General features: G+C 34.6%; 5 non-coding genes across 5 annotated transcripts; all 5 read left to right on the top strand.

Moving 5' to 3' along the window:
- The first annotated feature begins 11,037 nt into the window (after positions 1-11,037).
- Positions 11,038-11,111, top strand: TRNAN-AUU (transfer RNA asparagine (anticodon AUU)). The gene has a single exon. It is a non-coding gene; the product is annotated as a tRNA-Asn (tRNA).
- Positions 11,112-14,538: 3,427 nt separating this feature from the next.
- Positions 14,539-14,612, top strand: TRNAN-AUU (transfer RNA asparagine (anticodon AUU)). The gene has a single exon. It is a non-coding gene; the product is annotated as a tRNA-Asn (tRNA).
- A 3,432-nt stretch (positions 14,613-18,044) lies between these two features.
- On the top strand, positions 18,045-18,118 carry TRNAN-AUU (transfer RNA asparagine (anticodon AUU)). Its single transcript has one exon. It is a non-coding gene; the product is annotated as a tRNA-Asn (tRNA).
- A 3,428-nt stretch (positions 18,119-21,546) lies between these two features.
- TRNAN-AUU (transfer RNA asparagine (anticodon AUU)) lies at positions 21,547-21,620 on the top strand. Its single transcript has one exon. It is a non-coding gene; the product is annotated as a tRNA-Asn (tRNA).
- Positions 21,621-22,713: 1,093 nt separating this feature from the next.
- TRNAN-AUU (transfer RNA asparagine (anticodon AUU)) lies at positions 22,714-22,787 on the top strand. Its single transcript has one exon. It is a non-coding gene; the product is annotated as a tRNA-Asn (tRNA).
- The last annotated feature ends 1,467 nt before the right edge of the window (positions 22,788-24,254 follow it).

Here is a 24,254-nt window from a genome sequence, read left to right as displayed (position 1 = left end):
ATTCAAGCTGGAAAGATGATTTTAATATATCACTTGTACATTTTGTATTGCTCTTCTGGTGACAATGTAGTTTGTTTTTGTCAATTACCATTTTAATAATAGGGTAAAGAAAATGAAGTGGATTTTTGAAAGAAAACAATACTGTCAATATACTATTAAAACAAATTAAAATGGTAAAAGTTATTGTACTTTAAGTAAAAATAAAAGAGCCAAAATGTCAATCCCAGTTTTGGATTACTTTTATTAACAAAAAAAAATGCATATAGCAGAGGATAGTTTCAATCTGCCTACCTCTGGGTTATGGGCCCAGCATGCTTCCATTGCAGTACTCTGCTGCACATGTAAGTGCAAGAGATCCTGAAGCACTCACTCATCATGGGAAAGTACCAATGTGTTTCTTCGTTGGTTGATGGAAGAAACATCTTACAAAAACTCTCCAGATTATTGACTTTTTAAAGTTTTTCTAGGAAACGTTTTAGATGAATGCTTATTAGCCTTTGTCAGTATGAACTTTTGCAAAGTGTCTCTGTGGCGCAATCAGTTAGTATGTACGGCTATTAACCAAAAGGTTGGTGGTTCAATCCCACCCAGGGACCTAATTGACCTTGTTATCAGATTTTGGTGATCTTTAAGTAGACAAGTCAAAATTTCAAACCCCCTGTTATGGTGTAGGGTACCTGGCCTTCTCTGATGTAATCAGAGTTAGATTTGATTCAGTGATTTTATAAAAACAGCTAGGAAGCACAATTTAGCAGTGGGTTGCAGAGAAAAAAAATATGCTGGCAGAAAAATCAAATTGAGTGATTAAACAGCTCTTTATTTTCTGGCTTTATTTTTATGCTAACAAATTTGTTCTCTGAAAAGTGTCCACAAAGCCAAGTCTCTGATTAACACCTTTGTAAGGATGGTTTTTCACCTATTACTAAATTAAACTTGCTTCATTGGAAAGGCAGCAAGATGCATCCTCATTTCAATGTCTACTGAAATAATACAGGTTGACACCAGGAAACATTAACGCCACTGCATCCTTGCTGCTTTCTCATGTGGAAGTCTGTTTAATGTGAAAACAAGGTGATATCTAATTAGCACACAGGTAAGGAATTAAGAAAATCTTTATTTAAGGGTGAAGATGTTTCTCACAAAATCGTTGCCCCAATGCATCATTGAAATTCAAGCTGGAAAGATGATTTTAATATATCACTTGTACATTTTGTATTGCTCTTCTGGTGACAATGTAGTTTGTTTTTGTCAATTACCATTTTAATAATAGGGTAAAGAAAATGAAGTGGATTTTTGAAAGAAAACAATACTGTCAATATACTATTAAAACAAATTAAAATGGTAAAAGTTATTGTACTTTAAGTAAAAATAAAAGAGCCAAAATATCAATCCCAGTTTTGGATTACTTTAATTAACAAACAAAAAAATGCATATAGCAGAGGATAGTTTCAATCTGCCTACCTCTGGGTTATGGGCCCAGCATTCTTCCATTGCTGTACTCTGCTGCACATGTAAGTGCAAGAGATCCTGAAGCACTCACTCATCATGGGAAAGTACCAATGTGTTTCTTCGTTGGTTGATAGAAGAAACATCTTACAAAAACTCTCCAGATTATTGACTTTTTTAAGTTTTTCTAGGAAACGTTTTAGATGAATGCTTATTAGCATTTGTCAGTATGTACTTTTGCAAAGTGTCTCTGTGGTGCAATCAGTTAGTGTGTACGGCTATTAACCAAAAGGTTGGTGGTTCAATCCCACCCAGGGACGTAATTGACCTTGTTATCAGATTTTGGTGATCTTTAAGTAAACAAGTCAAATTTCATACCCCCTGTTATGGTGTAGGGTACCTGGCCTTCTCTGATGTAATCAGAGTTAGATTTGATTCAGTGATTTTATAAAAACATCTAGGAAGCACAATTTAGCAGTGGGTTGCAGAGAAAAAGAAATATGCTGGCAAAAAAATCAAATTGCGTGATTAAACAGCTCTTCATTTTCTGGCTTTATTTTTATGCTAACAAATTTGTTCTCTGAAAAGTGTCCACAAAGCCAAGTCTCTGATTAACACCTTTGTAGGGATGGTTTTTCACCTATTACTAAATTAAACTTGCTTCATTGGAAAGGCAGCAAGATGTATCCTCATTTCAATGTCTACTGAAATAATACAGGTTGACACCAGGAAACATTAACGCCACTGCATCCTTGCTGCTTTCTCATGTGGAAGTCTGTTTAATGTGAAAACAAGGTGATATCTAATTAGCACACAGGTAAGGAATTAAGAAAATCTTTATTTAAGGGTGAAGATGTTTCTCACAAAATTATTGACCCAATGCATCATTGAAATTCAAGCTGGAAAGATGATTTTAATATATCACTTGTACATTTTGTATTGCTCTTCTGGTGACAATGTAGTTTGTTTTTGTCAATTACCATTTTAATAATAGGGTAAAGAAAATGAAGTGGATTTTTGAAAGAAAACAATACTGTCAATATACTATTAAAACAAATTAAAATGGTAAAAGTTATTGTACTTTAAGTAAAAATAAAAGAGACAAAATATCAATCCCAGTTTTGGATTACTTTAATTAACAAAAAAAATGAATATAGCAGAGGATAGTTTCAATCTGCCTACCTCTGGGTTATGGGCCCAGCATGCTTGCATTGCAGTACTCTGCTGCACATGTAAGTGCAAGAGATCCTGAAGCACTCACTCATCATGGGAAAGTACCAATGTGTTTCTTCGTTGGTTGATCGAAGAAACATCTTACAAAAACTCTCCAGATTATTGACTTTATAAAGTTTTTCTAGGAAACGTTTTAGATGAATGCTTATTAGCCTTTGTCAGTATGGACTTTTGCAAAGTGTCTCTGTGGCGCAATCAGTTAGTATGTACGGCTATTAACCAAAAGGTTGGTGGTTCAATCCCACCCAGGGACCTAATTGACCTTGTTATCAGATTTTGGTGATCTTTAAGTAGACAAGTCAAAATTTCAAACCCCCTGTTATGGTGTAGGGTACCTGGCCTTCTCTGATGTAATCAGAGTTAGATTTGATTCAGTGATTTTATAAAAACAGCTAGGAAGCACAATTTAGCAGTGGGTTGCAGAGAAAAAAAATATGCTGGCAGAAAAATCCAATTGAGTGATTAAACAGCTCTTTATTTTCTGGCTTTATTTTTATGCTAACAAATTTGTTCTCTGAAAAGTGTCCACAAAGCCAAGTCTCTGATTAACACCTTTGTAAGGATGGTTTTTCACCTATTACTAAATTAAACTTGCTTCATTGGAAAGGCAGCAAGATGCATCCTCATTTCAATGTCTACTGAAATAATACAGGTTGACACCAGGAAACATTAACGCCACTGCATCCTTGCTGCTTTCTCATGTGGAAGTCTGTTTAATGTGAAAACAAGGTGATATCTAATTAGCACGAAGGTAAGGAATTAAGAAAATCTTTATTTAAGGGTGAAGATGTTTCTCACAAAATCGTTGCCCCAATGCATCATTGAAATTCAAGCTGGAAAGATGATTTTAATATATCACTTGTACATTTTGTATTGCTCTTCTGGTGACAATGTAGTTTGTTTTTGTCAATTACCATTTTAATAATAGGGTAAAGAAAATGAAGTGGATTTTTGAAAGAAAACAATACTGTCAATATACTATTAAAACAAATTAAAATGGTAAAAGTTATTGTACTTTAAGTAAAAATAAAAGAGCCAAAATATCAATCCCAGTTTTGGATTACTTTAATTAACAAAAAAAAAATGCATATAGCAGAGGATAGTTTCAATCTGCCTACCTCTGGGTTATGGGCCCAGCATGCTTCCATTGCAGTACTCTGCTGCACATGTAAGTGCAAGAGATCCTGAAGCACTCACTCATCATGGGAAAGTACCAATGTGTTTCTTCGTTGGTTGATGGAAGAAACATCTTACAAAAACTCTCCAGATTATTGACTTTTTAAAGTTTTTCTAGGAAACGTTTTAGATGAATGCTTATTAGCCTTTGTCAGTATGAACTTTTGCAAAGTGTCTCTGTGGCGCAATCAGTTAGTATGTACGGCTATTAACCAAAAGGTTGGTGGTTCAATCCCACCCAGGGACCTAATTGACCTTGTTATCAGATTTTGGTGATCTTTAAGTAGACAAGTTAAAATTTCAAACCCCCTGTTATGGTGTAGGGTACCTGGCCTTCTCTGATGTAATCAGAGTTAGATTTGATTCAGTGATTTTATAAAAACAGCTAGGAAGCACAATTTAGCAGTGGGTTGCAGAGAAAAAAAATATGCTGGCAGAAAAATCCAATTGAGTGATTAAACAGCTCTTTATTTTCTGGCTTTATTTTTATGCTAACAAATTTGTTCTCTGAAAAGTGTCCACAAAGCCAAGTCTCTGATTAACACCTTTGTAAGGATGGTTTTTCACCTATTACTAAATTAAACTTGCTTCATTGGAAAGGCAGCAAGATGCATCCTCATTTCAATGTCTACTGAAATAATACAGGTTGACACCAGGAAACATTAACGCCACTGCATCCTTGCTGCTTTCTCATGTGGAAGTATGTTTAATGTGAAAACAAGGTGATATCTAATTAGCACACAGGTAAGGAATTAAGAAAATCTTTATTTAAGGGTGAAGATGTTTCTCACAAAATCGTTGCCCCAATACATCATTGAAATTCAAGCTGGAAAGATGATTTTAATATATCACTTGTACATTTTGTATTGCTCTTCTGGTGACAATGTAGTTTGTTTTTGTCAATTACCATTTTAATAATAGGGTAAAGAAAATTACGTGGATTTTTGAAAGAAAACAATACTGTCAATATACTATTAAAACAAATTAAAATGGTAAAAGTTATTGTACTTTAAGTAAAAATAAAAGAGCCAAAATATCAATCCCAGTTTTGGATTACTTTAATTAACAAACAAAAAAATGCATATAGCAGAGGATAGTTTCAATCTGCCTACCTCTGGGTTATGGGCCCAGCATTCTTCCATTGCTGTACTCTGCTGCACATGTAAGTGCAAGAGATCCTGAAGCACTCACTCATCATGGGAAAGTACCAATGTGTTTCTTCGTTGGTTGATAGAAGAAACATCTTACAAAAACTCTCCAGATTATTGACTTTTTTAAGTTTTTCTAGGAAACGTTTTAGATGAATGCTTATTAGCCTTTGTCAGTATGAACTTTTGCAAAGTGTCTCTGTGGCGCAATCAGTTAGTATGTACGGCTATTAACCAAAAGGTTGGTGGTTCAATCCCACCCAGGGACCTAATTGACCTTGTTATCAGATTTTGGTGATCTTTAAGTAGACAAGTCAAAATTTCAAACCCCCTGTTATGGTGTAGGGTACCTGGCCTTCTCTGATGTAATCAGAGTTAGATTTGATTCAGTGATTTTATAAAAACAGCTAGGAAGCACAATTTAGCAGTGGGTTGCAGAGAAAAAAAATATGCTGGCAGAAAAATCCAATTGAGTGATTAAACAGCTCTTTATTTTCTGGCTTTATTTTTATGCTAACAAATTTGTTCTCTGAAAAGTGTCCACAAAGCCAAGTCTCTGATTAACACCTTTGTAAGGATGGTTTTTCACCTATTACTAAATTAAACTTGCTTCATTGGAAAGGCAGCAAGATGCATCCTCATTTCAATGTCTACTGAAATAATACAGGTTGACACCAGGAAACATTAACGCCACTGCATCCTTGCTGCTTTCTCATGTGGAAGTATGTTTAATGTGAAAACAAGGTGATATCTAATTAGCACACAGGTAAGGAATTAAGAAAATCTTTATTTAAGGGTGAAGATGTTTCTCACAAAATCGTTGCCCCAATGCATCATTGAAATTCAAGCTGGAAAGATGATTTTAATATATCACTTGTACATTTTGTATTGCTCTTCTGGTGACAATGTAGTTTGTTTTTGTCAATTACCATTTTAATAATAGGGTAAAGAAAATTACGTGGATTTTTGAAAGAAAACAATACTGTCAATATACTATTAAAACAAATTAAAATGGTAAAAGTTATTGTACTTTAAGTAAAAATAAAAGAGCCAAAATATCAATCCCAGTTTTGGATTACTTTAATTAACAAACAAAAAAATGCATATAGCAGAGGATAGTTTCAATCTGCCTACCTCTGGGTTATGGGCCCAGCATTCTTCCATTGCTGTACTCTGCTGCACATGTAAGTGCAAGAGATCCTGAAGCACTCACTCATCATGGGAAAGTACCAATGTGTTTCTTCGTTGGTTGATAGAAGAAACATCTTACAAAAACTCTCCAGATTATTGACTTTTTTAAGTTTTTCTAGGAAACGTTTTAGATGAATGCTTATTAGCATTTGTCAGTATGTACTTTTGCAAAGTGTCTCTGTGGTGCAATCAGTTAGTGTGTACGGCTATTAACCAAAAGGTTGGTGGTTCAATCCGACCCAGGGACGTAATTGACCTTGTTTTCAGATTTTGGTGATCTTTAAGTAAACAAGTCAAATTTCATACCCCCTGTTATGGTGTAGGGTACCTGGCCTTCTCTGATGTAATCAGAGTTAGATTTGATTCAGTGATTTTATAAAAACATCTAGGAAGCACAATTTAGCAGTGGGTTGCAGAGAAAAAGAAATATGCTGGCAAAAAAATCAAATTGCGTGATTAAACAGCTCTTCATTTTCTGGCTTTATTTTTATGCTAACAAATTTGTTCTCTGAAAAGTGTCCACAAAGCCAAGTCTCTGATTAACACCTTTGTAGGGATGGTTTTTCACCTATTACTAAATTAAACTTGCTTCATTGGAAAGGCAGCAAGATGTATCCTCATTTCAATGTCTACTGAAATAATACAGGTTGACACCAGGAAACATTAACACCACTGCATCCTTGCTGCTTTCTCATGTGGAAGTCTGTTTAATGTGAAAACAAGGTGATATCTAATTAGCACACAGGTAAGGAATTAAGAAAATCTTTATTTAAGGGTGAAGATGTTTCTCACAAAATCGTTGCCCCAATGCATCATTGAAATTCAAGCTGGAAAGATGATTTTAATATATCACTTGTACATTTTGTATTGCTCTTCTGGTGACAATGTAGTTTGTTTTTGTCAATTACCATTTTAATAATAGGGTAAAGAAAATGAAGTGGATTTTTGAAAGAAAACAATACTGTCAATATACTATTAAAACAAATTAAAATGGTAAAAGTTATTGTACTTTAAGTAAAAAAAAAAGAGACAAAATATCAATCCCAGTTTTGGATTACTTTAATTAACAAAAAAAATGCATATAGCAGAGGATAGTTTCAATCTGCCTACCTCTGGGTTATGGGCCCAGCATGCTTCCATTGCAGTACTCTGCTGCACATGTAAGTGCAAGAGATCCTGAAGCACTCACTCATCATGGGAAAGTACCAATGTGTTTCTTCGTTGGTTGATGGAAGAAACATCTTACAAAAACTCTCCAGATTATTGACTTTTTAAAGTTTTTCTAGGAAACGTTTTAGATGAATGCTTATTAGCCTTTGTCAGTATGGACTTTTGCAAAGTGTCTCTGTGGCGCAATCAGTTAGTATGTACGGCTATTAACCAAAAGGTTGGTGGTTCAATCCCACCCAGGGACCTAATTGACCTTGTTATCAGATTTTGGTGATCTTTAAGTAGACAAGTCAAAATTTCAAACCCCCTGTTATGGTGTAGGGTACCTGGCCTTCTCTGATGTAATCAGAGTTAGATTTGATTCAGTGATTTTATAAAAACAGCTAGGAAGCACAATTTAGCAGTGGGTTGCAGAGAAAAAAAATATGCTGGCAGAAAAATCCAATTGAGTGATTAAACAGCTCTTTATTTTCTGGCTTTATTTTTATGCTAACAAATTTGTTCTCTGAAAAGTGTCCACAAAGCCAAGTCTCTGATTAACACCTTTGTAAGGATGGTTTTTTACCTATTACTAAATTAAACTTGCTTCATTGGAAAGGCAGCAAGATGCATCCTCATTTAAATGTCTACTGAAATAATACAGGTTGACACCAGGAAACATTAACGCCACTGCATCCTTGCTGCTTTCTCATGTGGAAGTCTGTTTAATGTGAAAACAAGGTGATATCTAATTAGCACACAGGTAAGGAATTAAGAAAATCTTTATTTAAGGGTGAAGATGTTTCTCACAAAATCGTTGCCCCAATGCATCATTGAAATTCAAGCTGGAAAGATGATTTTAATATATCACTTGTACATTTTGTATTGCTCTTCTGGTGACAATGTAGTTTGTTTTTGTCAATTACCATTTTAATAATAGGGTAAAGAAAATTAAGTGGATTTTTGAAAGAAAACAATACTGTCAATATACTATTAAAACAAATTAAAATGGTAAAAGTTATTGTACTTTAAGTAAAAATAAAAGAGCCAAAATATCAATCCCAGTTTTGGATTACTTTAATTAACAAACAAAAAAATGCATATAGCAGAGGATAGTTTCAATCTGCCTACCTCTGGGTTATGGGCCCAGCATTCTTCCATTGCTGTACTCTGCTGCACATGTAAGTGCAAGAGATCCTGAAGCACTCACTCATCATGGGAAAGTACCAATGTGTTTCTTCGTTGGTTGATAGAAGAAACATCTTACAAAAACTCTCCAGATTATTGACTTTTTTAAGTTTTTCTAGGAAACGTTTTAGATGAATGCTTATTAGCATTTGTCAGTATGTACTTTTGCAAAGTGTCTCTGTGGTGCAATCAGTTAGTGTGTACGGCTATTAACCAAAAGGTTGGTGGTTCAATCCCACCCAGGGACGTAATTGACCTTGTTATCAGATTTTGGTGATCTTTAAGTAGACAAGTCAAATTTCATACCCCCTGTTATGGTGTAGGGTACCTGGCCTTCTCTGATGTAATCAGAGTTAGATTTGATTCAGTGATTTTATAAAAACATCTAGGAAGCACAATTTAGCAGTGGGTTGCAGAGAAAAAGAAATATGCTGGCAAAAAAATCAAATTGCGTGATTAAACAGCTCTTCATTTTCTGGCTTTATTTTTATGCTAACAAATTTGTTCTCTGAAAAGTGTCCACAAAGCCAAGTCTCTGATTAACACCTTTGTAGGGATGGTTTTTCACCTATTACTAAATTAAACTTGCTTCATTGGAAAGGCAGCAAGATGTATCCTCATTTCAATGTCTACTGAAATAATACAGGTTGACACCAGGAAACATTAACGCCACTGCATCCTTGCTGCTTTCTCATGTGGAAGTCTGTTTAATGTGAAAACAAGGTGATATCTAATTAGCACACAGGTAAGGAATTAAGAAAATCTTTATTTAAGGGTGAAGATGTTTCTCACAAAATTATTGACCCAATGCATCATTGAAATTCAAGCTGGAAAGATGATTTTAATATATCACTTGTACATTTTGTATTGCTCTTCTGGTGACAATGTAGTTTGTTTTTGTCAATTACCATTTTAATAATAGGGTAAAGAAAATGAAGTGGATTTTTGAAAGAAAACAATAATGTCAATATACTATTAAAACAAATTAAAATGGTAAAAGTTATTGTACTTTAAGTAAAAATAAAAGAGCCAAAATATCAATCCCAGTTTTGGATTACTTTAATTAACAAAAAAAAATGCATATATCAGAGGATAGTTTCAATCTGCTTACCTCTGGGTTATGGGCCCAGCATGCTTCCATTGCAGTACTCTGCTGCACATGTAAGTGCAAGAGATCCTGAAGCACTCACTCATCATGGGAAAGTACCAATGTGTTTCTTCGTTGGTTGATGGAAGAAACATCTTACAAAAACTCTCCAGATTATTGACTTTTTAAAGTTTTTCTAGGAAACGTTATAGATGAATGCTTATTAGCCTTTGTCAGTATGACCTTTTGCAAAGTGTCTCTGTGGCGCAATCAGTTAGTGTGTACGGCTATTAACCAAAAGGTTGGTGGTTCAATCCCACCCAGGGACCTAATTGACCTTGTTATCAGATTTTGGTGATCTTTAAGTAGACAAGTCAAATTTCATACCCCCTCTTATGGTGTAGGGTACCTGGCCTTCTCTGATGTAATCAGAGTTAGATTTGATTCAGTGATTTTATAAAAACATCTAGGAAGCACAATTTAGCAGTGGGTTGCAGAGAAAAAGAAATATGCTGGCAAAAAAATCAAATTGCGTGATTAAACAGCTCTTTATTTTCTGGCTTTATTTTTATGCTAACAAATTTGTTCTCTGAAAAGTGTCCACAAAGCCAAGTCTCTGATTAACACCTTTGTAGGGATTGTTTTTCACCTATTACTAAATTAAACTTGCTTCATTGGAAAGGCAGCAAGATGCATCCTCATTTCAATGTCTACTGAAATAATACAGGTTGACACCAGGAAACATTAACGCCACTGCATCCTTGCTGCTTTCTCATGTGGAAGTCTGTTTAATGTGAAAACAAGGTGATATCTAATTAGCACACAGGTAAGGAATTACGAAAATCTTTATTTAAGGGTGAAGATGTTTCTCACAAAATTGTTGCCCCAATGCATCATTGAAATTCAAGCTGGAAAGATGATTTAAATATATCACTTGTACATTTTTTATTGCTCTTCTGGTGACAATGTAGTTTTTTTGTCAATTACCATTTTAATAACAGGGTAAAGAAAATTAAGTGGATTTTTGAAAGAAAACTATACTGTCAATATACTATTAAAACAAATTAAAATGGTAAAAGTTATTGTACTTTAAGTAAAAATAAAAGAGCAAAAATATCAATCCCAGTTTTGATTACTTAAATTAACAAAAAAAATGCATATAGCAAAGGATAGTTTCAATCTGCCTACCTCTGGGTTATGGGTCCAGCATGCTTCCATTGCAGTACTCTGCTGCCCATGTAAGTGCAAGAGATCCTGAAGCACTCACTCATCATGGGAAAGTACCAATGTGTTTATTCGTTGGTTGATGGAAGAAACATCTTACAAAAACTCTCCAGATTATTGATTTTTTAATGTTTTCTAGGAAACGTTCTAGATGTATGCTTATTAGCCTTTGTCAGTATGTACTTTTTGCAAAGTGTCTCTGTGGCGCAATCGGTTAGTGTGTTTGGCTATTAACCAAAAGGTTGGTGGTTCAATCCCACCCAGGGACGTAATTAACCTTGTGATCAGATTTTGGTGATATTTAAGTAGACAAGTCAAAATTTCAAACCTCCTCTTATGGTGTAGGGTACATGGCCTTCTCTGATGTAATCAGAGTTAGATTTGATTCAGTGATTTTATAAAAAACAGCTAGGAAGCACAATTTAGCAGTGGGTTGCAGAGAAAAAAAATATGCTGGCAGAAAAATCCAATCGAGTGATTAAACAGCTCTTCATTTTCTGGCTTTATTTTTATGCTAACAAATTTGTTCTCTGAAAAGTGTCCACAAAGCCAAGTCTCTGATTAACACCTTTGTAAGGATGGTTTTTCACCTATTACTAAATTAAACTTGCTTCATTGGAAAGGCAGCAAGATGCATCCTCATTTCAATGTCTACTGAAATAATACAAGTTGACACCAGGAAATATTAACGCCACTGCATCCTTGCTGCTTTCTCATGTGGAAGTCTGTTTAATGTGAAAACAAGGTGATATCTAATTAGCACACAGGTAAGGAATTAAGAAAATCTTTATTTAAGGGTGAAGATGTTTCTCACAAAATTGTTGACCCAATGCATCATTGAAATTCAAGCTGGAAAGATGATTTTAATATATCACTTGTACATTTTGTATTGCTCTTCTGGTGACAATGTAGTTTGTTTTTGTCAATTACCATTTTAATAATAGGGTAAAGAAAATGAAGTGGATTTTTGAAAGAAAACAATAATGTCAATATACTATTAAAACAAATTAAAATGGTAAAAGTTATTATACTTTAAGTAAAAATAAAAGAGACAAAATATCAATCCCAGTTTTGGATTACTTTAATTAACAAAAAAAAAATGCATATAGCAGAGGATAGTTTCAATCTGCTTACCTCTGGGTTATGAGCCCAGCATGCTTCCATTGCAGTACTCTGCTGCACATGTAAGTTCAAGAGATCCTGAAGCACTCACTCATCATGGGAAAGTACCAATGTGTTTCTTCGTTGGTTGATGGAAGAAACATCTTACAAAAACTCTCCAGATTATTGACTTTTTAAAGTTTTTCTAGGAAACGTTTTAGATGAATGCTTATTAGCCTTTGTCAGTATGGACTTTTGCAAGGTGTCTCTGTGGTGCAATCAGTTAGTATGTACGGCTATTAACCAAAAGGTTGGTGGTTCAATCCCACCCAGGGACCTAATTGACCTTGTTATCAGATTTTGGTGATCTTTAAGTAGACAAGTCAAAATTTCAAACCCCCTGTTATGGTGTAGGGTACCTGGCCTTCTCTGATGTAATCAGAGTTAGATTTGATTCAGTGATTTTATAAAAACAGCTAGGAAGCACAATTTAGCAGTGGGTTGCAGAGAAAAAAAATATGCTGGCAGAAAAATCCAATTGAGTGATTAAACAGCTCTTTATTTTCTGGCTTTATTTTTATGCTAACAAATTTGTTCTCTGAAAAGTGTCCACAAAGCCAAGTCTCTGATTAACACCTTTGTAAGGATGGTTTTTCACCTATTACTAAATTAAACTTGCTTCATTGGAAAGGCAGCAAGATGCATCCTCATTTCAATGTCTACTGAAATAATACAGGTTGACACCAGGAAACATTAACGCCACTGCATCCTTGCTGCTTTCTCATGTGGAAGTCTGTTTAATGTGAAAACAAGGTGATATCTAATTAGCACACAGGTAAGGAATTAAGAAAATCTTTATTTAAGGGTGAAGATGTTTCTCACAAAATCGTTGCCCCAATGCATCATTGAAATTCAAGCTGGAAAGATGATTTTAATATATCACTTGTACATTTTGTATTGCTCTTCTGGTGACAATGTAGTTTGTTTTTGTCAATTACCATTTTAATAATAGGGTAAAGAAAATGAAGTGGATTTTTGAAAGAAAACAATACTGTCAATATACTATTAAAACAAATTAAAATGGTAAAAGTTATTGTACTTTAAGTAAAAATAAAAGAGCCAAAATATCAATCCCAGTTTTGGATTACTTTAATTAACAAACAAAAAAATGCATATAGGAGAGGATAGTTTCAATCTGCCTACCTCTGGGTTATGGGCCCAGCATGCTTCCATTGCTGTACTCTGCTGCACATGTAAGTGCAAGAGATCCTGAAGCACTCACTCATCATGGGAAAGTACCAATGTGTTTCTTCGTTGGTTGATAGAAGAAACATCTTACAAAAACTCTCCAGATTATTGACTTTTTAAAGTTTTTCTAGGAAACGTTTTAGATGAATGCTTATTAGCCTTTGTCAGTATGTACTTTTGCAAAGTGTCTCTGTGGCGCAATCAGTTAGTGTGTACGGCTATTAACCAAAAGGTTGGTGGTTCAATCCCACCCAGGGACGTAATTGACCTTGTTATCAGATTTTGGTGATCTTTAAGTAGACAAGTCAAATTTCATACCCCCTGTTATGGTGTAGGGTACCTGGCCTTCTCTGATGTAATCAGATTTGATTCAGTGATTTTATAAAAACATCTAGGAAGCACAATTTAGCAGTGGGTTGCAGAGAAAAAGAAATATGCTGGCAAAAAAATCAAATTGCGTGATTAAACAGCTCTTCATTTTCTGGCTTTATTTTTATGCTAACAAATTTGTTCTCTGAAAAGTGTCCACAAAGCCAAGTCTCTGATTAACACCTTTGTAGGGATGGTTTTTCACCTATTACTAAATTAAACTTGCTTCATTGGAAAGGCAGCAAGATGTATCCTCATTTCAATGTCTACTGAAATAATACAGGTTGACACCAGGAAACATTAACGCCACTGCATCCTTGCTGCTTTCTCATGTGGAAGTCTGTTTAATGTTAAAACAAGGTGATATCTAATTAGCACACAGGTAAGGAATTAAGAAAATCTTTATTTAAGGGTGAAGATGTTTCTCACAAAATTGTTGACCCAATGCATCATTGAAATTCAAGCTGGAAAGATGATTTTAATATATCACTTGTACATTTTGTATTGCTCTTCTGGTGACAATGTAGTTTGTTTTTGTCAATTACCATTTTAATAATAGGGTAAAGAAAATGAAGTGGATTTTTGAAAGAAAACAATACTGTCAATATACTATTAAAACAAATTAAAATGGTAAAAGTTATTGTACTTTAAGTAAAAATAAAAGAGACAAAATATCAATCCCAGTTTTGGATTACTTTAATTAACAAAAAAAATGCATATAGCAGAGGATAGTTTCAATCTGCCTACCTCTGGGTTATGGGCCCAGCATGCTTCCATTGCAGTACTCTGCTGCACATGTAAGTGCAAGAGATCCTGAAGCACTCACTCATCATGGGAAAGTACCAATGTGTTTCTTCGTTGGTTGATGGAAGAAACATCTTACAAAAACTCTCCAGATTATTGACTTTTTAAACTTTTTCTAGGAAACGTTTTAGATGAATGCTTATTAGCCTTTGTCAGTATGGACTTTTGCAAAGTGTCTCTGTGGCGCAATCGGTTAGTGTGTTTGGCTATTAACCAAAAGGTTGGTGGTTCAATCCCACCCAGGGACGTAATTAACCTTGTGATCAGATTTTGGTGATCTTTAAGTAGACAAGTCAAAATTTCAAACCCCCTGTTATGGTGTAGGGTACCTGGCCTTCTCTGATGTAATCAGAGTTAGATTTGATTCAGTGATTTTATAAAAACAGTTAGGAAGCACAATTTAGCAGTGGGTTGCAGAGAAAAAAAATATGCTGGCAGAAAAATCCAATTGAGTGATTAAACAGCTCTTTATTTTCTGGCTTTATTTTTATGCTAACAAATTTGTTCTCTGAAAAGTGTCCACAAAGCCAAGTCTCTGATTAACACCTTTGTAAGGATGGTTTTTCACCTATTACTAAATTAAACTTGCTTCATTGGAAAGGCAGCAAGATGCATCCTCATTTCAATGTCTACTGAAATAATACAAGTTGACACCAGGAAACATTAACGCCACTGCATCCTTGCTGCTTTCTCATGTGGAAGTCTGTTTAATATGAAAACAAGGTGATATCTAATTAGCACACAGGTAAGGAATTAAGAAAATCTTTATTTAAGGGTGAAGATGTTTCTCACAAAATTGTTGATCCAATGCATCATTGAAATTCAAGCAGGAAAGATGATTTTAATATATCACTTGTACATTTTGTATTGCTCTTCTGGTGACAATGTAGTTTGTTTTTGTCAATTACCATTTTAATAATAGGGTAAAGAAAATGAAGTGGATTTTTGAAAGAAAACAATAATGTCAATATACTATTAAAACAAATTAAAATGGTAAAAGTTATTATACTTTAAGTAAAAATAAAAGAGACAAAATATCAATCCCAGTTTTGGATTACTTTAATTAACAAAAAAAAAATGCATATAGCAGAGGATAGTTTCAATCTGCTTACCTCTGGGTTATGGGCCCAGCATGCTTCCATTGCAATACTCTGCTGCACATGTAAGTTCAAGAGATCCTGAAGCACTCACTCATCATGGGAAAGTACCAATGTGTTTCTTCGTTGGTTGATGGAAGAAACATCTTACAAAAACTCTCCAGATTATTGACTTTTTAAAGTTTTTCTAGGAAACGTTTTAGATGAATGCTTATTAGCCTTTGTCAGTATGGACTTTTGCAAGGTGTTTCTGTGGCGCAATCAGTTAGTATGTACGGCTTTTAACCAAAAGGTTGGTGGTTCAATCCCACCCAGGGACCTAATTGACCTTGTTATCAGATTTTGGTGATCTTTAAGTAGACAAGTCAAAATTTCAAACCCCCTGTTATGGTGTAGGGTACCTGGCCTTCTCTGATGTAATCAGAGTTAGATTTGATTCAGTGATTTTATAAAAACAGCTAGGAAGCACAATTTAGCAGTGGGTTGCAGAGAAAAAAAATATGCTGGCAGAAAAATCCAATTGAGTGATTAAACAGCTCTTTATTTTCTGGCTTTATTTTTATGCTAACAAATTTGTTCTCTGAAAAGTGTCCACAAAGCCAAGTCTCTGATTAACACCTTTGTAAGGATGGTTTTTCACCTATTACTAAATTAAACTTGCTTCATTGGAAAGGCAGCAAGATGCATCCTCATTTCAATGTCTACTGAAATAATACAGGTTGACACCAGGAAACATTAACGCCACTGCATCCTTGCTGCTTTCTCATGTGGAAGTCTGTTTAATGTGAAAACAAGGTGATATCTAATTAGCACACAGGTAAGGAATTAAGAAAATCTTTATTTAAGGGTGAAGATGTTTCTCACAAAATCGTTGCCCCAATGCATCATTGAAATTCAAGCTGGAAAGATGATTTTAATATATCACTTGTACATTTTGTATTGCTCTTCTGGTGACAATGTAGTTTGTTTTTGTCAATTACCATTTTAATAATAGGGTAAAGAAAATTAAGTGGATTTTTGAAAGAAAACAATACTGTCAATATACTATTAAAACAAATTAAAATGGTAAAAGTTATTGTACTTTAAGTAAAAATAAAAGAGCCAAAATATCAATCCCAGTTTTGGATTACTTTAATTAACAAACAAAAAAATGCATATAGGAGAGGATAGTTTCAATCTGCCTACCTCTGGGTTATGGGCCCAGCATGCTTCCATTGCTGTACTCTGCTGCACATGTAAGTGCAAGAGATCCTGAAGCACTCACTCATCATGGGAAAGTACCAATGTGTTTCTTCGTTGGTTGATAGAAGAAACATCTTACAAAAACTCTCCAGATTATTGACTTTTTTAAGTTTTTCTAGGAAACGTTTTAGATGAATGCTTATTAGCCTTTGTCAGTATGTACTTTTGCAAAGTGTCTCTGTGGCGCAATCAGTTAGTGTGTATGGCTATTAACCAAAAGGTTGGTGGTTCAATCCCACCCAGGGACGTAATTGACCTTGTTATCAGATTTTGGTGATCTTTAAGTAGACAAGTCAAATTTCATACCCCCTGTTATGGTGTAGGGTACCTGGCCTTCTCTGATGTAATCAGAGTTAGATTTGATTCAGTGATTTTATAAAAACATCTAGGAAGCACAATTTAGCAGTGGGTTGCAGAGAAAAAGAAATATGCTGGCAAAAAAATCAAATTGCGTTATTAAACAGCTCTTCATTTTCTGGCTTTATTTTTATGCTAACAAATTTGTTCTCTGAAAAGTGTCCACAAAGCCAAGTCTCTGATTAACACCTTTGTAGGGATGGTTTTTCACCTATTACTAAATTAAACTTGCTTCATTGGAAAGGCAGCAAGATGTATCCTCATTTCAATGTCTACTGAAATAATACAGGTTGACACCAGGAAACATTAACGCCACTGCATCCTTGCTGCTTTCTCATGTGGAAGTCTGTTTAATGTTAAAACAAGGTGATATCTAATTAGCACACAGGTAAGGAATTAAGAAAATCTTTATTTAAGGGTGAAGATGTTTCTCACAAAATTGTTGACCCAATGCATCATTGAAATTCAAGCTGGAAAGATGATTTTAATATATCACTTGTACATTTTGTATTGCTCTTCTGGTGACAATGTAGTTTGTTTTTGTCAATTACCATTTTAATAATAGGGTAAAGAAAATGAAGTGGATTTTTGAAAGAAAACAATACTGTCAATATACTATTAAAACAAATTAAAATGGTAAAAGTTATTGTACTTTAAGTAAAAATAAAAGAGACAAAATATCAATCCCAGTTTTGGATTACTTTAATTAACAAAAAAAATGCATATAGCAGAGGATAGTTTCAATCTGCCTACCTCTGGGTTATGGGCCCAGCATGCTTCCATTGCAGTACTCTGCTGCACATGTAAGTGCAAGAGATCCTGAAGCACTCACTCATCATGGGAAAGTACCAATGTGTTTCTTCGTTGGTTGATGGAAGAAACATCTTACAAAAACTCTCCAGATTATTGACTTTTTAAACTTTTTCTAGGAAACGTTTTAGATGAATGCTTATTAGCCTTTGTCAGTATGGACTTTTGCAAAGTGTCTCTGTGGCGCAATCGGTTAGTGTGTTTGGCTATTAACCAAAAGGTTGGTGGTTCAATCCCACCCAGGGACGTAATTAACCTTGTGATCAGATTTTGGTGATCTTTAAGTAGACAAGTCAAAATTTCAAACCCCCTGTTATGGTGTAGGGTACCTGGCCTTCTCTGATGTAATCAGAGTTAGATTTGATTCAGTGATTTTATAAAAACAGTTAGGAAGCACAATTTAGCAGTGGGTTGCAGAGAAAAAAAATATGCTGGCAGAAAAATCCAATTGAGTGATTAAACAGCTCTTTATTTTCTGGCTTTATTTTTATGCTAACAAATTTGTTCTCTGAAAAGTGTCCACAAAGCCAAGTCTCTGATTAACACCTTTGTAAGGATGGTTTTTCACCTATTACTAAATTAAACTTGCTTCATTGGAAAGGCAGCAAGATGCATCCTCATTTCAATGTCTACTGAAATAATACAAGTTGACACCAGGAAACATTAACGCCACTGCATCCTTGCTGCTTTCTCATGTGGAAGTCTGTTTAATATGAAAACAAGGTGATATCTAATTAGCACACAGGTAAGGAATTAAGAAAATCTTTATTTAAGGGTGAAGATGTTTCTCACAAAATCGTTGCCCCAATGCATCATTGAAATTCAAGCTGGAAAGATGATTTTAATATATCACTTGTACATTTTGTATTGCTCTTCTGGTGACAATGTAGTTTGTTTTTGTCAATTACCATATTAATAATAGGGTAAAGAAAATGAAGTGGATTTTTGAAAGAAAACAATACTGTCAATATACTATTAAAACAAATTAAAATGGTAAAAGTTATTGTACTTTAAGTAAAAATAAAAGAGACAAAATATCAATCCCAGTTTTGGATTACTTTAATTAACAAAAAAATTCATATAGCAGAGGATAGTTTCAATCTGCCTACCTCTGGGTTATGGGCCCAGCATGCTTCCATTGCAGTACTCTGCTGCACATGTAAGTGCAAGAGATCCTGAAGCACTCACTCATCATGGGAAAGTACCAATGTGTTTCTTCGTTGGTTGATGGAAGAAACATCTTACAAAAACTCTCCAGATTATTGACTTTTTAAAGTTTTTCTAGGAAACGTTTTAGATGAATGCTTATTAGCCTTTGTCAGTATGGACTTTTGCAAAGTGTCTCTGTGGCGCAATCGGTTAGTGTGTTTAGCTATTAACCAAAAGGTTGGTGGTTCAATCCCACCCAGGGACGTAATTAACCTTGTGATCAGATTTTGGTGATATTTAAGTAGACAAGTCAACATTTCAAACCTCCTCTTATGGTGTAGGGTACATGGCCTTCTCTGATGTAATCAGAGTTAGATTTGATTCAGTGATTTTATAAAAAACAGCTAGGAAGCACAATTTAGCAGTGGGTTGCAGAGAAAAAAAATATGCTGGCAGAAAAATCCAATCGAGTGATTAAACAGCTCTTCATTTTCTGGCTTTATTTTTATGCTAACAAATTTGTTCTCTGAAAAGTGTCCACAAAGCCAAGTCTCTGATTAACACCTTTGTAAGGATGGTTTTTCACCTATTACTAAATTAAACTTGCTTCATTGGAAAGGCAGCAAGATGCATCCTCATTTCAATGTCTACTGAAATAATACAAGTTGACACCAGGAAACATTAACGCCACTGCATCCTTGCTGCTTTCTCATGTGGAAGTCTGTTTAATGTGAAAACAAGGTGATATCTAATTAGCACACAGGTAAGGAATTAAGAAAATCTTTATTTAAGGGTGAAGATGTTTCTCACAAAATTGTTGACCCAATGCAACATTGAAATTCAAGCTGGAAAGATGATTTTAATATATCACTTGTACATTTTGTATTGCTCTTCTGGTGACAATGTAGTTTGTTTTTGTCAATTACCATTTTAATAATAGGGTAAAGAAAATGAAGTGGATTTTTGAAAGAAAACAATACTGTCAATATACTATTAAAACAAATTAAAATGGTAAAAGTTATAGTACTTTAAGTAAAAATAAAAGAGACAAAATATCAATCCCAGTTTTGGATTACTTTAATTAACAAAAAAAAATGCATATAGCAGAGGATAGTTTCAATCTGCCTACCTCTGGGTTATGGGCCCAGCATGCTTCCATTGCAGTACTCTGCTGCACATGTAAGTTCAAGAGATCCTGAAGCACTCACTCATCATGGGAAAGTACCAATGTGTTTCTTCGTTGGTTGATGGAAGAAACATCTTACAAAAACTCTCCAGATTATTGACTTTTTTAAGTTTTTCTAGGAAACGTTTTAGATGAATGCTTATTAGCCTTTGTCAGTATGTACTTTTGCAAAGTGTCTCTGTGGCGCAATCAGTTAGTGTGTACGGCTATTAACCAAAAGGTTGGTGGTTCAATCCCACCCAGGGACGTAATTGACCTTGTTATCAGATTTTGGTGATCTTTAAGTAGACAAGTCAAATTTCATACCCCCTGTTATGGTGTAGGGTACCTGGCCTTCTCTGATGTAATCAGAGTTAGATTTGATTCAGTGATTTTATAAAAACATCTAGGAAGCACAATTTAGCAGTGGGTTGCAGAGAAAAAGAAATATGCTGGCAAAAAAATCAAATTGCGTGATTAAACAGCTCTTCATTTTCTGGCTTTATTTTTATGCTAACAAATTTGTTCTCTGAAAAGTGTCCACAAAGCCAAGTCTCTGATTAACACCTTTGTAGGGATGGTTTTTCACCTATTACTAAATTAAACTTGCTTCATTGGAAAGGCAGCAAGATGTATCCTCATTTCAATGTCTACTGAAATAATACAGGTTGACACCAGGAAACATTAACGCCACTGCATCCTTGCTGCTTTCTCATGTGGAAGTCTGTTTAATGTTAAAACAAGGTGATATCTAATTAGCACACAGGTAAGGAATTAAGAAAATCTTTATTTAAGGGTGAAGATGTTTCTCACAAAATTGTTGACCCAATGCATCATTGAAATTCAAGCTGGAAAGATGATTTTAATATATCACTTGTACATTTTGTATTGCTCTTCTGGTGACAATGTAGTTTGTTTTTGTCAATTACCATTTTAATAATAGGGTAAAGAAAATGAAGTGGATTTTTGAAAGAAAACAATACTGTCAATATACTATTAAAACAAATTAAAATGGTAAAAGTTATTGTACTTTAAGTAAAAATAAAAGAGACAAAATATCAATCCCAGTTTTGGATTACTTTAATTAACAAAAAAAATGCATATAGCAGAGGATAGTTTCAATCTGCCTACCTCTGGGTTATGGGCCCAGCATGCTTCCATTGCAGTACTCTGCTGCACATGTAAGTGCAAGAGATCCTGAAGCACTCACTCATCATGGGAAAGTACCAATGTGTTTCTTCGTTGGTTGATGGAAGAAACATCTTACAAAAACTCTCCAGATTATTGACTTTTTAAACTTTTTCTAGGAAACGTTTTAGATGAATGCTTATTAGCCTTTGTCAGTATGGAATTTTGCAAAGTGTCTCTGTGGCGCAATCGGTTAGTGTGTTTGGCTATTAACCAAAAGGTTGGTGGTTCAATCCCACCCAGGGACGTAATTAACCTTGTGATCAGATTTTGGTGATCTTTAAGTAGACAAGTCAAAATTTCAAACCCCCTGTTATGGTGTAGGGTACCTGGCCTTCTCTGATGTAATCAGAGTTAGATTTGATTCAGTGATTTTATAAAAACAGCTAGGAAGCACAATTTAGCAGTGGGTTGCAGAGAAAAAAAATATGCTGGCAGAAAAATCCAATTGAGTGATTAAACAGCTCTTTATTTTCTGGCTTTATTTTTATGCTAACAAATTTGTTCTCTGAAAAGTGTCCACAAAGCCAAGTCTCTGATTAACACCTTTGTAAGGATGGTTTTTCACCTATTACTAAATTAAACTTGCTTCATTGGAAAGGCAGCAAGATGCATCCTCATTTCAATGTCTACTGAAATAATACAAGTTGACACCAGGAAACATTAACGCCACTGCATCCTTGCTGCTTTCTCATGTGGAAGTCTGTTTAATATGAAAACAAGGTGATATCTAATTAGCACACAGGTAAGGAATTAAGAAAATCTTTATTTAAGGGTGAAGATGTTTCTCACAAAATCGTTGCCCCAATGCATCATTGAAATTCAAGCTGGAAAGATGATTTTAATATATCACTTGTACATTTTGTATTGCTCTTCTGGTGACAATGTAGTTTGTTTTTGTCAATTACCATATTAATAATAGGGTAAAGAAAATGAAGTGGATTTTTGAAAGAAAACAATACTGTCAATATACTATTAAAACAAATTAAAATGGTAAAAGTTATTGTACTTTAAGTAAAAATAAAAGAGACAAAATATCAATCCCAGTTTTGGATTACTTTAATTAACAAAAAAAATGCATATAGCAGAGGATAGTTTCAATCTGCCTACCTCTGGGTTATGGGCCCAGCATGCTTCCATTGCAGTACTCTGCTGCACATGTAAGTGCAAGAGATCCTGAAGCACTCACTCATCATGGGAAAGTACCAATGTGTTTCTTCGTTGGTTGATGGAAGAAACATCTTACAAAAACTCTCCAGATTATTGACTTTTTAAAGTTTTTCTAGGAAACGTTTTAGATGAATGCTTATTAGCCTTTGTCAGTATGGACTTTTGCAAAGTGTCTCTGTGGCGCAATCGGTTAGTGTGTTTGGCTATTAACCAAAAGGTTGGTGGTTCAATCCCACCCAGGGACGTAATTAACCTTGTGATCAGATTTTGGTGATATTTAAGTAGACAAGTCAAAATTTCAAACCTCCTCTTATGGTGTAGGGTACATGGCCTTCTCTGATGTAATCAGAGTTAGATTTGATTCAGTGATTTTATAAAAAACAGCTAGGAAGCACAATTTAGCAGTGGGTTGCAGAGAAAAAAAATATGCTGGCAGAAAAATCCAATCGAGTGATTAAACAGCTCTTCATTTTCTGGCTTTATTTTTATGCTAACAAATTTGTTCTCTGAAAAGTGTCCACAAAGCCAAGTCTCTGATTAACACCTTTGTAGGGATGGTTTTTCACCTATTACTAAATTAAACTTGCTTCATTGGAAAGGCAGCAAGATGTATCCTCATTTCAATGTCTACTGAAATAATACAGGTTGACACCAGGAAACATTAACGCCACTGCATCTTTGCTGCTTTCTAATGTGGAAGTCTGTTTAATGTGAAAACAAGGTGATATCTAATTAGCACACAGGTAAGGAATTAAGAAAATCTTTATTTAAGGGTGAAGATGTTTCTCACAAAATCGTTGCCCCAATGCATCATTGAAATTCAAGCTGGAAAGATGATTTTAATATATCACTTGTACATTTTGTATTGCTCTTCTGGTGACAATGTAGTTTGTTTTTGTCAATTACCATTTTAATAATAGGGTAAAGAAAATGAAGTGGATTTTTGAAAGAAAACAATACTGTCAATATACTATTAAAACAAATTAAAATGGTAAAAGTTATAGTACTTTAAGTAAAAATAAAAGAGACAAAATATCAATCCCAGTTTTGGATTACTTTAATTAACAAAAAAAAAAATGCATATAGCAGAGGATAGTTTCAATCTGCCTACCTCTGGGTTATGGGCCCAGCATGCTTCCATTGCAGTACTCTGCTGCACATGTAAGTTCAAGAGATCCTGAAGCACTCACTCATCATGGGAAAGTACCAATGTGTTTCTTCGTTGGTTGATAGAAGAAACATCTTACAAAAACTCTCCAGATTATTGACTTTTTTAAGTTTTTCTAGGAAACGTTTTAGATGAATGCTTATTAGCATTTGTCAGTATGTACTTTTAGCAAAGTGTCTCTGTGGCGCAATCAGTTAGTGTGTACGGCTATTAACCAAAAGGTTGGTGGTTCAATCCCACCAGGGACGTAATTGACCTTGTTATCAGATTTTGGTGATCTTTAAGTAGACAAGTCAAATTTCATACCCCCTGTTATGGTGTAGGGTACCTGGCCTTCTCTGATGTAATCAGAGTTAGATTTGATTCAGTGATTTTATAAAAACATCTAGGAAGCACAATTTAGCAGTGGGTTGCAGAGAAAAAGAAATATGCTGGCAAAAAAACCAAATTGCGTGATTAAACAGCTCTTAATTTTCTGGCTTTATTTTTATGCTAACAAATTTGTTCTCTGAAAAGTGTCCACAAAGCCAAGTCTCTGATTAAC

The sequence above is a fragment of the Pseudophryne corroboree genome, unplaced genomic scaffold (assembly GCF_028390025.1).
Source record: "Pseudophryne corroboree isolate aPseCor3 unplaced genomic scaffold, aPseCor3.hap2 scaffold_428, whole genome shotgun sequence".
Taxonomy (NCBI): domain Eukaryota; kingdom Metazoa; phylum Chordata; class Amphibia; order Anura; family Myobatrachidae; genus Pseudophryne; species Pseudophryne corroboree.
Note: the sequence above shows the minus strand (reverse complement) of the source record. Positions and strands in the feature narration are given on the sequence as shown.